At 40.2% G+C, this 12,970-nt stretch overlaps 1 long non-coding RNA gene across 2 annotated transcripts in view; it reads left to right on the top strand.

Annotated features, from left to right (window-relative positions):
• Nucleotides 1-12,970, top strand: part of LOC122555173 (uncharacterized) — a 154,801-nt gene that overhangs the window by 17,635 nt on the left and 124,196 nt on the right. The gene's annotated exons all lie outside the window — the stretch shown is intronic.

Genomic DNA, 12,970 nt, shown 5'->3' with positions numbered 1-12,970 from the left:
TGCTTTTTCAAATGCACATAATCCCTATCCCTAAAAATTCTCTCCAATAGCTTCCCAATTCCTGCTTAACTTTGTATCATCTGCAAATTTGGAAATATACATTTGGTCCCCAACTCTCAATCATTTATATATAATATATCAAAAAAGCTGGTTCCTAAGTACTGATCTTTGCTGTACCCTACTAGCCACAACCTGTCTATATGAGATTGGTCTATTTATTCCTACACTCTCTTTTCTGTCTATTCACCAATCATTAATCCGTGCTGATACATCACCTCCTATGTCTTTCTGCTTTAATTATTCTAATCAACCTTCTGAAAATTTAAGTATTGTCCATCAGCTCCTCTTTGTCAATTATGTTAGGAATATTATCAACAAAAACTCCTAACAAGTTAATCAAACACAATTTGCCATTCTCAAATCCATGCTGACTATCCCCAATCAGATCATTATCAACCAGGCATCTACTTATCCCATCCTTTATGAAAGATACAAGCATTTTCTGTAGTTCAGTTTTCAATCTTTCTCATTTCATAAATAGATCGAATGGCATTTGCTAGCTTCCAATTGGCAGGAATCATGCTACGTTGTATAGAATTCTGGAAACTAATGACTAATGTGCCAAATATCCTATAGCAATCTCCTTCAGCACTCCCCATCAGGCCCAGGGGATGTGGGGAGGATGTTGCCCTTGTGGGACAGTCTAGAACAAAGGGTCATAGTTTTAAGCGAAGAGGGTGCAGATTTAAAACAATTGAGAAGGAATTATTTCTCTGAAAGGGTCATGAATCTATGGAATTCACTGCCTAGAGTGTAGTGGAAGCCAGGACATTGAATAAATTAAGGAGGAGATAGATTAATAATGAGTCAAAGGGTTACGGGGAGTGGGCAGGGAAGTGGAGGTGAGGCCAAGATGAAATTCGCCATGATCGGATTAAATGGCTGAGCAAACCAGAAGGGCTGAATGTGTCTACTCGTGGACTAGGAACAGTTCTTATGTAACCACCTCCATCTACGTGCTGTCCAAGTGATCCTCGGTCTCACAAATGCACACCAGTGACTCTATAAGCGACCAAGTTCCAAAGCCTGGAACTCAAGCTTATGCAGCTGGAGACACATCCTGCAGATGCATTTGTCTGGCACACATGGTATTTGCATAACTTCATAAATACTGCAGGATGTACTCTCCACTTGACTCTTCTGACCCTCTATCCTTTAACTATAAAATCTATTTGTTACCCTTAGAATGAGATTCGATATACACAATGTAACAAGCTATTTCGTAGGAGAAAAAGGAACAAAAACTTAAAATGTAAACACAAACTAAATACTAACTTTCACGTTAAATACTGAAAATATCAAACCTACTCACCAATCAGCTGCTTTCCCTGCAGTTGTGACATCATACCTTCATTGGTCTCAATTACTGGTATGCTGGATGTCTTGCAGGTTTGAAAGGTGCTGTTGAAAAAGGCTTGGTTACTTGATGCAATGCATCTTGTAGATGGTTCATAATTCTGCCATTATGTGTAGTGGTGGAGGAAGTGAATATTTACTGTGATGGATGGGGTGCCAATCATTTGGGCTGCTTTTTCCTGCACAATGTTGACCTTGAGTAATGTTAGAGCTGTACTAATCCAGAAAAGTGTGAAGTATTCCAGCATGTGCATAACTTATGCCTTGTAGATTGTAGACCGATCTAGGAAGTTAAATGATAAATTAAATAATTGGAAGCCTCAGCCTTTGATTTCTTGTAGCCACAGTATTTTTATGTCCAGTGCACTTCAGTTTCTGGTTGATGGTAAGCCCTCGGATATTAATGATAAAGGATAAGGTTAGTACAAAGGAAGTTGGTGATACAACAGAAGGCATTAATAAACATACAAAGTAAGTGTTTAATTGGCAAATGAATACAGATCAGTGGTGTGTGAGGTGTATTTTGGCAGGAAGGATAAGAAGATCACATACTACTTTAATATTGAGTTTCAAATGGGTTTGAGAAACAAAGTGATTGAATACAGAGACATAAATCCTGAAGAACTTAACCATTTTTTTAAAGTAAGCAAACAAAGCACTAGCGTTTAGTTTTGTAGAGAGAGAATTGAAAAACAGGGATATCATGTTAAATTTGGGTTAAACCTTGGATCAACCACCTGGAGTGCTGTGCAAAGTTCTTTTCTCCAGATAGACCGAGAGAAGATGTTTCTATTTGTAAGGAAGTTAAAAACTACTGACGATCAAATATATTAGTCATTAATACATCCAATAATGAAATTGGACAAACATTACCCAAGGAAGTCATAAGACTGAGAACACACTATCATAAACGGTAGTTGAGCTAATTAACTTAGATGCATGTAAGTGAAACTAGAGGAGCACATGAGAGAGAAAGGAGTAAATAGGTATGTTGATATGGTTTAAATAAACGTTGGGAGGAAGCTAGAGGGGAGCATAAACACTTGCATAGACCACTGAGGTCTATGAACAATGGGACTTGCCAATTTGTGCAAAAATTTGTACATACTTCCTTATCATAAAATGTTCCAGTCCTTTTGTCTCAGCCATTCTTATCCCTGCTTATAGGGTTATGGACATGCTACCATACTTGTCTCGCACTGGTTAGTGCTACTGCCTCAGGTTCACAATCTCAACCTGCGAAAAAGAAAGGAGGAAGTGAGTATGAGTTCGGATAATGTGTTTGTCAGGAATGGACACCTGGTTATTCTTAGGGCTAGACAGGTGGCATTGCCCACAATAATCATCTAGTCCCTTGGCTTCAACAAAGTGGTTTAGAAGATTTTCTACCCCTAGTGGATAGATTTTCATCTTTCCATCTCCTACATGAAGATCTCTAGTGCAGTGTCAGAAAATCTATATATAAACTTTATCACATTGTGCTATTATTTGAGTGTTCTTCATGTTGGTATTTTTGTAAGAATGCTTCATAATACGTCTGCTGTTTAGTTGGTGCTGCTTGCATAAGCTCATGCACACCTTTCATAATTTTGCTCCTCCTACACAGCAGTACAGCTGTCCAACCGTGTGTTTACTGTTGGCTGTATGCAATAATCATTCAAATTAACACTGAAACAACTACATTCGCAATGAGGGGGATTAATCCATAATTCATCCATCACGTTAAATATTCACTCTCTGAAACATCAATACACAATGGCAGCAGTACGTGCCATCTGAAAAATGTGTTTTATGAATTTGATAAGCCTCATTTTACAGTACCTTCTAAACCCACAAATTCTATCACCTGTAAGGGCAAGGAATACAGATACATGGTAACACCATCACCTGCAAATTCCCCTCCAAGCTAAAAACCATCCTGACATGGAACGATACAGCTGTTCCTTCACTGTCGCTGAGTCAAAAACATGGAGCAGTTGGTATACCTGTACCAAATGGACTGCAGCGGTTCAATAAGGCAGCTCAGTTTCTGAAGAGCAATTAGGAATGGCCATTGATGCTCACATCCACAAACTGAAAAAAACTGGTAGAATAGGGCTTGTCGTTGCATTCAAAGCAATACTCGTTACGTCTGTGACCAATTTTTCAACTTAGGCCAAGGAGTAGAATGTTGTATTGGGAAAGGGAGAAGGTGTAAGTTGGACTGTGTTTATTTTGTATATTGTTTTGATTTACTACAGTACGTTATGAACTCACTGTGTGTTTTCAAGCTTCTGTGGGATAGATTTTAATGGGAGGAGGGCAGGAGAGGGATAGGGAATACCTGCCTTCTGAACTGAAAAGTCTAGTAGCCATGCAGCAAACTAAAACCCAGCTGTGTTACAGTGATACCATGTTGGGAACATCTTTATTTGATTCAGCATGAAATTTTGGCCCCCATATGGAAAGGAAGAGTTGCCCTAAAGAGCTGCTAGCCAATCTGATTGGATGTGAGATACAGCAGTGATGGAACTTGTGCTACAGCTAAATCAGGAATTTTGGGTGATCCTAGCCAGTAGATGTCAGCAAAGTCAGGAATGGATGTTGGGATTTGAGTTTTAAAGGTCAGTGTGACAGATGAAAAGAGGGTATGAACTTGAAGTGAGAGCATCTCTGATGGACACAGACCCTTCCTGCAAGGGGGGTTCCACTATTTTGTCCAACAACAGCCTGCGCATGTAAGGTTGCCTGCCTTACTGAAGCCTTCCTCTGATACACACATTACAGTTCTTCCTGGTGTTCGTTGGTCACTTGAAGCCAGGCAGGCTGGCTGTCATTGCCTGGCCACCATAACAATATAGGAGACAGGTTGGGGACCGGTAGTCAGAGCATTTTAAAAAAAAGTTATTACTCTATTTTACCTGTCTTCCTTGCCTACTGGCAGGGATGTTTTTCTTGTCTTGCCACAATACTTTTTCTCACTGGCATTTCATTATCCTGTTCCCTCCTGGTAACTGCATCATTTCTCACTGGGTGGAGATCACAGTCTCCCTTTGTCTCCCTATGCAGACAACCCAAGGTGAAGGAGAACAATTTGGTGGATCCATTGTGGACATACAGTCCAATTTGTCTGTCTTTCAATTGGCTGCTCAGATGATTCATTCACATGGACAAAGTCCAAAGAGATTCTCCTCTTTTTTTTCTTCAGGCAGACTGTTTCATTTTTTTTATTTTGCTTGTTATCACTTTATGTTCCTCAATTGATTTTTTTTTTAATGCATCCATTGCCTCTTTACTCCCAGCATCACAAAACACCTTTTTGGCCACTTTCCATGATGAGAATAAAGTAAAAACTGAGCAAACACATCAGCCAGCACAAAATTATGAGAAAATAAACAAACCGTTAGATGCTTGCACTCTGCTCCATTCCAAAGCCAGGTTTTAAACCTCACTTTCTTCCAAGCTCTTCCATTCCAGGCTAGAAATTAGTCCCAATTTCCTTATGATTTGAGCTCCTGCTCCTTCCCAGTTTAGATTCTGAGCATCAGCAAGTTTGTACCCAAAAATACTGCAGAACCTCCTTCTCTCTCCCTGTTCAGACTTTATAATCAGTCTAGCCATGTGCTCTGTGCCTTGTAAGGATAAACTGTAAAAACTGAAGTTGAAGAGAAAAGAAACAGGAGAAATATGTTAAGACAGTGACAGATATGGAACACCAAGGGAATAGAGAGATGGAAAACAACTGAAGTCAAAGATGACAAATGATAAATAGGGAAAACACAAAAAGACTGGAAGGAAAGGTGGAAACGAATAGTAAAAGAACGGAGAGAAGCAGAAAGACAGTTGCAGCAAAAAGAGCCATGTTTGTGACAATTTTGTCCATGAGTCTCCCTGTGCAAGATCCACTAATTCTTATATACGTACTGGTAGTCCAAACTTTATTAAAATATGAATCAGTAGTAGGCATGAGATTTGACAATAACTTTTGTTAGGTAGTTATTACGATTACATCCAACCTACGTATTCACTAAGTAATAATTTTCTGGTTATAGGAAATGTGCACACTTTCAGAATGTGTACAAATACATCATGCTGCCAGGATAATAGGGGATTTTGGCCAGTACAGAAAACTGCTGCTTGATTTGCTGTTACTGTAACAGTCTGCTTCAAAAATCAGACATAACACAATGGTTTTATGATCAATAATCTGAGTGATATATTTGGACATTGCAGGAACAACATATTCTACATGAATTGCCAGATAGTCAGAAAGTTGATGTGCTAAAGAATTTGAGGGTACCCTGATTGTTGAAGGTTATCTGTAGATCATAGCTGAAGGACTCTCCTTGGTGCTTCTTATACACATCAGTTATTATGTAATTGTTCTATGCCAACTCCAGAATTGCATCCTAAAATGATTTATCCTGATTCCATGAAATTCTCTTGGTCTTTATTTTTTCCAATACTGCTTAGTAGAAATGTGAAAGAGCTATTAGTCACAAGTCTTCAACTTTGAAGTAATTAATCTAACATATGGAGAAAAAGATGTTCAAGATTTATGAAGTAACACCTTCTAAATTGTGGGAACAAAAGTCTGTAAGGACCAGATTGTAAAACTATTTTGCAAGTAAAAATTAAAGCCAGATTTGCAATTAAATTGTGACCTTAATAAGCTCCAAAGATGAGCTTGCTGTATAATTAGTTTCAGTGGTTCTAAGAGTACAATTTTCCTAAAGGGCAATGTAGTAAATGAAGTAAATGTGCAATATTCACTTAATGCTTCCATACTAACACAAGAAAAATAGAGTAGATTGTCCAAGTTTCCACTCACTATGCTCCTTTAATACCAGAAATGAATATAGCGGTACTAAACATTAGTGGGCCTACAGAAGTTTTATTAAACAAACACCAGGCGACCTGTTTCCCTACAATCAACCAGCTTAAACTGGTTTGTAATGCAGTTTATTCCATCCCTCTTATATAAATGAGAACTGCTTCCATTCATGAGAAGCTAGGTGGATGAAGGCATAGTACCTACATTTACTGAAGAGAAGCAGGGACCGAGTGGAAGCCAGCTGGAGATGTGAAAGGGAAACAGTAAATTCTGGGTCAAATGGAGTAGGTGTGTGAAAAAAGAGAATTAGCTTGAACTGGGTAGGAAGCGAGACAGTCTTAGCTTGATTGTGGTGTAGAAGAAAACTGCCAGGAACTGAGGGGGTGAGGAAAGGGAAGAGTTTGCAAGTTCTCTCCATGTCTGTGTGGGTTTCACCCTGCTCCGGTTTCCTCCCGCAGTCCAGAAATATGTATCAGCCGTACTAAATTGCACATAGTGACCAGGGAAGTGCAGGCTGGTTGGGTTAGCCATGGGAAATGCAGGGTTACAGGGATAGGGTAGGAGATGGGTGGGTTTTTCTTTGGAAGGATGGTGTGAACTCAGTGGGCAGAATGGCCTGCTTCCAGACTGTAAGGGATTCTATGATTCTACGACTATGTTTCTATATGAAATGCTACTTTCAACAGGAAGCATTGGAAAAGCTAACCCTTTCAGGTAAAAAAAGTAGAGAATTCACTGAGAAATGGTGTGTAGAATTTACCTATCACTACTGTAAGCAATCACATTTTTTCTTTATTGACAATGAATTAGAATGCATAAGTAGTTATGCATAATAGAGTGGTGTAGTCGAGGTTTGTGCTCAACTGATTGCCCACTTGTTTAAATTGTCTTAAGCCAGGAAATCTGAGCTACGCAGATTCCAGATGTGAATTGCACTTGGGCACATTATTACTTATGCAGTGACCAGCTGGAAGTAGAAAAATTGCAGCCATATGAGCAGCTATACATTGCAAACAGACAAGGGTCAGGACACAGAAGAAGGCACAATTATCAGCAGAGACCTTTCCAACACTACCCATCTGATTGGGACAGTTCTCATCTGCTCTCGCCTAAATTCAAATTATCACTTTCAATAGGTTTTCATCTTGTAAGATGGGTATCTCCCAAATCTCTACCTCTGCACATCTCCTGCCCTGCATTTCTCATCTACATTCTGTCCCTCAGCAACATCATCTGAAAGCAAAATATTTGTTTCCATAAGTACATTGACAACACGCAGTCTTCCCTCATCGTCACCTCTCCTGACACTTGTACTGTTAAATTGTCAGACTGTTTACCAACACCCGTTACTGACTAAGAAGAAATTCCCTCAAATGAAATGTTGGGAAGACTGAAGGCATTGTTTTCAGCTCCCACTCCATGCTTCATTTCCTAGCTGCCAATTCTATTCCATTCCTTGACAATTGTCTGAATTGAAATGGGTCCATTGTAAAGTTCTGAGGAAGGGTCACTGGACCTGAAACATTAACTCTGATTTCTCTTCACAGATGCTGCCAAACCCGCTGAGCTTTCCCAGCAATTTCTGTTTTTGTTTCTGATTTACAGCATCCATAGTTCTTCCCATTTGTAAACTTGATGTCATATTGGTTGCTGAAAACTATCCTCCGGTCTTAACTTTGACGGCCTTTCCTACTCTATTTACTTTTTTCCTGCAATTCCAACATGCTATTGTTCATCTCTATCCAGAAGTCCAGCAACAATCTCTAGTGGAATCCTTAGAACATTACAGCAGCAGCTATGCTGAACGGTGAGCTGTGAACCTCTGATTAATTGTCAGCTCTTGGGGATGCAACTTCCTCCCTCGGGATTTTAAACTCTGGAAAGGTCATTTGGTCAGTTAAGTGCTGTTAAACACTTAATTTCACTGAACCTCCCCAATGTAATATAGTTAACAGTAGGTCTGGGGAGTGTTGTTGAACAGAGAGACCTAGGGGTGCAGGTATATTGTTCATTGAAAGTGGCATCACATTTGGACTGGATAGTGGAGGCATTTGGCATACTTGTCTTCATTGGTCAAAGCATTGAGTACAGGAGTTGGGACGTCATGTTATGACTGTACAAGACATTAGTTGGGCTACATTTGGAGGACTTCATACAAATCTGGTCATCCTGCTATAGGAAAGATGTTATTAAACTGGAAAAGGTACAAAAAGGACTTATAAGGATGTTACTGAAATTGGATGGTTTGAGTTATAAGGAGGGGCTGGGTAGGCTGGGACTTTTTTCCCATGAGTGTAGGAAGCTGAGGGGTGATATTATTGAGGTTTATAAAGTCATGAGGAACATGGATTAGGTGAATAGCTAAGGTCTTTTCCCCAGGGCAGGGGAGCCCAAAAGTAGCGAGCATAGGTTTAAGGTGAGAGGGAAAAGATTTATAAGTGACTTTGGACAACGTTTTCGCACAGGATTGTGTAAATGAACGAGTTGCCAAAGGAGATGGTAGAGGTGAGTGTAATCATAGTATTTAAAAGGTATTTGGACAGGTATATGGATAAGCAAGGTTTAGAGGTATATGGGCCATGATTAGGCAAATGGGACTAGCTCAGTTTGGGAAACCTGGTTGGCATGGACAAGTTGGGCTGAAGGGTCTGTTTCCATGCTGTAAGACTCTATGACATGAGTCTCCTACAGGTTGTCCAAATAATAGATGAGGTGTCATCACCACATTAAATCTAACCCAAATCCTTCATCTCTCATCCCTATTCTCACTGACCTAAATTGGCATCTGATCAAGTAATAATGTGATTTTAGAATTCTCAGGATTGTTTTCATAACTTTGCCTCTCTATATTTGAAATCTCTCCCTGTCTCAAAACCTCCTGAAATATCTAGTCCGTTATAATTTTTGGCTTTGTGAGATTTCCAGATTTTAATTACTCTACCTTTAGTGGACATGCTTTCAGCTGCCTAGGCTGTAAGAGGAACACTCTCCTCACACCTCTCTTGCCCTTCACACATATCTCTCTCCTTTAGGGCATCTGGAAAACCTTCTATTGGCCAAGCATTTGATATCTCTTGATGTCATATATCTTCTAAATCTCCTGTGTGGTATTTTATTCAGTTAAAGATTTTATATAAATATAACTTGATGTTGTTTTCACACAAAAACATGGCTCCTTAGATCTATTGGAGCAGTGGTGCTGTAGAAGACTCTTAGAGCAGATGGTTAAAGACATATGTACTCTTCTGAATGAAGACCTCAAATCCCAAGAGTCTCATGGCTCATTGCAGGGAAGGTAATAGTCTTTCTCAATTTCAGTGCCACTAGCTCCTTTCATGCATTAGATGGAGATACTTATTGATTTTCTTAATTGGCTGTCCACACTTGATAATGCAGGTGATAGATGTACTCCATGCAAGAATATCTTTTCCATTGATAGCTAGTCAGCTCCAGCAGGCTGTCAGTTTTGTCTCTTCTCCTACATTTCCTTAGGTGCAGCTGTGGTGTTCAGCACCTATGTGGCCTTTAAGACACTGCTACAACAAATGGGGGAATTCAGAAAGGGTTTCCACTCCTTCAATGTACAACTCATCTGCAATCACTGTAAACACTTCACCCAAATGTGAACAAGGTTCCCTGGAAGCTAGCATGGCTCATTCAATTTTCTGCTGTCTCAGGTGCCTCTACTGTTCACAACACCAACTTGTTGTATCCATTGTGACAAAGTATATCATTTGAAGGCATGTAGAGAAATGGTACAACTGCTGCAACTCTACCATTGAGAAAATCATTGATCTTCTAAAGATGCCATTGCATTGATTTGATTGCCCTGGGGTGTCCTCCAGTACATTCCTTCAAAGATGTGCACATTGATGGTTTCCTGCATTTTGTACAACATAACAATGCAACGAGGAGAGAAACTAAATTGAAAGTCAATTTGGCCTTTCTTAGCGGAAGAAAAAGAGAATGATTACTTGGAGCTGGCAGTCTAGGCTGAGGTATCTGTGAGGAGTTAGCAGACCTCACAACATGAACAGTGAGAAAACCCTCATCCATGTCCTGTTTTCATTTCTACTCTGTTTGACACCATAATCTAGTTCTGCCAGAACTCCCTCAAAACAATCAGTTCACCTGGCATCACGTTTCCCATTGGTTAAACCAGGCCTAAGGCTACTCTTAATTTTTGACATTAATTAACCTGCACTCCTGTAAACCAGATGTATTCACAGATATTCACCATATTATACTGAGCTTGTCAGCCTATGTTCCTTCAATTAATAGCAAAACAACTTTCACAAACATTCGAAAAGCAAGCCATGTGTGTCCCTTAGTAACACTAAAGTGATCTATGAGATTTCTTCCATGAACTCCTATGTGGTATTCCCCTCTGGTTGATGCTAAAGCTGGGGCAGCTTTCTCTTTCCCTGCAATGGTAAAGGAGATGCTCATGGCTGCTAGCGGGGAAAAAAAGACTTCCCAACCTGCAAGTGTGTAGAGGAAGCCTGGGTCATAAGGACAGGAAGTAGCATGTCTGTCCCAGTAACTGGAGGGAGGAACCCCATTGCCAGTTGGTCTGCCTGCCTCAGACCTTTCAGAGCAAAATTGTGTTTATGGGCTATGCAAGAGCAGAAAGTAAATTCCAATTTCTCCATATATTTATGGAGCCATCATTACAATACACCTCAAAATTACTAAATACTACAGTCAAATTGTGATGGCTACTTGACTGTTCCATTTGTTGGTCTGGTTTATGTGAGTCTGCATGAAATTGGCTATTCTCTCAGTGTGGATCTGAGAGATGATGGCATTCTTGACATAACATATTGCTCGTTCTTTTATCCAAGGGCATGCAGAACCCGAGGTATTACTGCTACTTGTTTTATAATAAAATAAAGAACGGTGGATGCTGGAGATCTGAAACAAAACAGAGAATGTTAAAGAAATTCAGCAGGTCTGGCAGTCCATATAGAGAGCAAACAGAGTTAACGTTTTGAGTTCTGTGACCCTTCTTCAGAAATAGAAGCAGCGAGGAAAAGGTAATATTTATGTTGATGGGGAGGGTGGAAGGAAAAGGAGTGAGCGGATAGTTGGAGAGGGAGCCCAGAGAAACTTCTATCATGTCATCTCTCAGACTTATTTTTTCACAAGAGATGGAAAACAGCTTTTCCTGATATATATACCCATATATTTCTGGTATCTTTTTCTAAGTTCTTTTTTGCATCCTATCCAGCATCTTTGTATCTTTTTAATCAGAACTGCACACACTGCTCTTCATTGTGGTTTAACCAATGTTTCATACACACTTAGCAAAAGTTTGCTACTTTTCCGTCCTACCCCTCTAGAAATAAAACATAGTACTTCATTGGCATTTTTAGGCTTTGTTGACCTGGGTGCAACTTTTGATGACTGCTATATTTGTAGACTAAGATCCCTTTGTTCCTTACCCCAACTAAACTTCCAAGTCAGGTGATGGTGCTCCTGTGTATTTGCTATACTTGTCCTTTAGGTGGTACAGTTATGAAAGTTTGGAAGATGCTGTCTGTGGAATCTTGATGAGTTACTGGAGTGCATCTTGTACATAGTAAACACTACTGCCACTGCATGTCACTGGTGAAGGGAGTAAATGCTGAAGATGGATTGGGTGCCACTCAAGCAGACTACAATGTTTTGTAAGGTATTGAACATCTAGACTGTGGTTGAAGTTTCAATATTCAGGCAAATGGAGAGTATTCCATCATACTCCTGACTTGTGTCTGATAGATGGTGGACAGATGTTGGGAAGACTGGAGGTGAGTTGTTTATGGCAGACTTTCTACACTGACCTGCTGTTGTAGCCAGAGTATTTAGATGTCTAAAAATGTGTTGCTGGAACAGCGCAGCAGGTCAGGCAGCATCCAGGGAACAGAAGAATCGACGTTTCGGGCATAAGCCCTTCTTCAGGAATGAGGAAAGTGTGTCCAGCAGGCTAAGATAAAAGGTAGGGAGGAGGGACTTGGGGGAGGAGCGTTGGAAATGCGATAGATGGAAGGAGGTTAAGGTGAGGGTGATAGGTCAGAGCGGGGCGGGGGCGGAGAGGTCAGGAAGAAGATTGCAGGTTAGGAAGGCGGTGCTGAGTTCGAGGGATTTGACTGAGACAAGGTGGGGGGAGGGGAAATGAGGAAACTGGTGAAATCCGAGTTCATCCCTTGTGGTTGGAGGGTTCCTAGGTGGAGGATGAGGCGCTCTTCCTCCAACCGTCGTGTTTGCTCTTCCTCCAACCGTCGTGTTAATCTAGTTCTGTTTCTAGTCATTAGTAACCACTGGAATGTTGATAGCCTGGGATTCTGTGATCGTGATGCTATGGAATGTTAAAGGGAGATAGTTGGTTAAATTTTCTCTTTATTGGAGATTGTCATTGCCTCGTGTGGTGTGCATTTTACCTCATGTTTATCTAAGTTGAACTTCATTGCCACTTATGTTCCAGTTATTAATTGGTTATAATGAAATTGGAATGTTCAAAATGCTAGAGTGAAAAGAGTACAGTTGTATGAGAGGGTTGTAGCTGGAGTTTACAGAAAAATGGATGAATGAGGCTATGTAGGGATTTGAAAATAGAGATGAGAATTTTAAAATTGAGACATTGCTTAACTGGAAGCAAATGAATGTGAGTGGGTAATGGATGTGTAGGTCTTGTCGCGATTAAGGATTTGGGCAGCGGCAGTTTTGAATAACTTCAAGTTTATGGAAGATGGTATGTGAGAG

This window comes from Chiloscyllium plagiosum, unplaced genomic scaffold, assembly GCF_037043375.1.
Source record: "Chiloscyllium plagiosum isolate Xiang-an unplaced genomic scaffold, Cpla_swu_hap1 HiC_scaffold_12, whole genome shotgun sequence".
NCBI lineage: Eukaryota > Metazoa > Chordata > Chondrichthyes > Orectolobiformes > Hemiscylliidae > Chiloscyllium > Chiloscyllium plagiosum.
The sequence above is the reverse complement of the archived record's forward strand: the minus strand, read 5'-3'. Positions and strand labels throughout refer to the sequence as shown.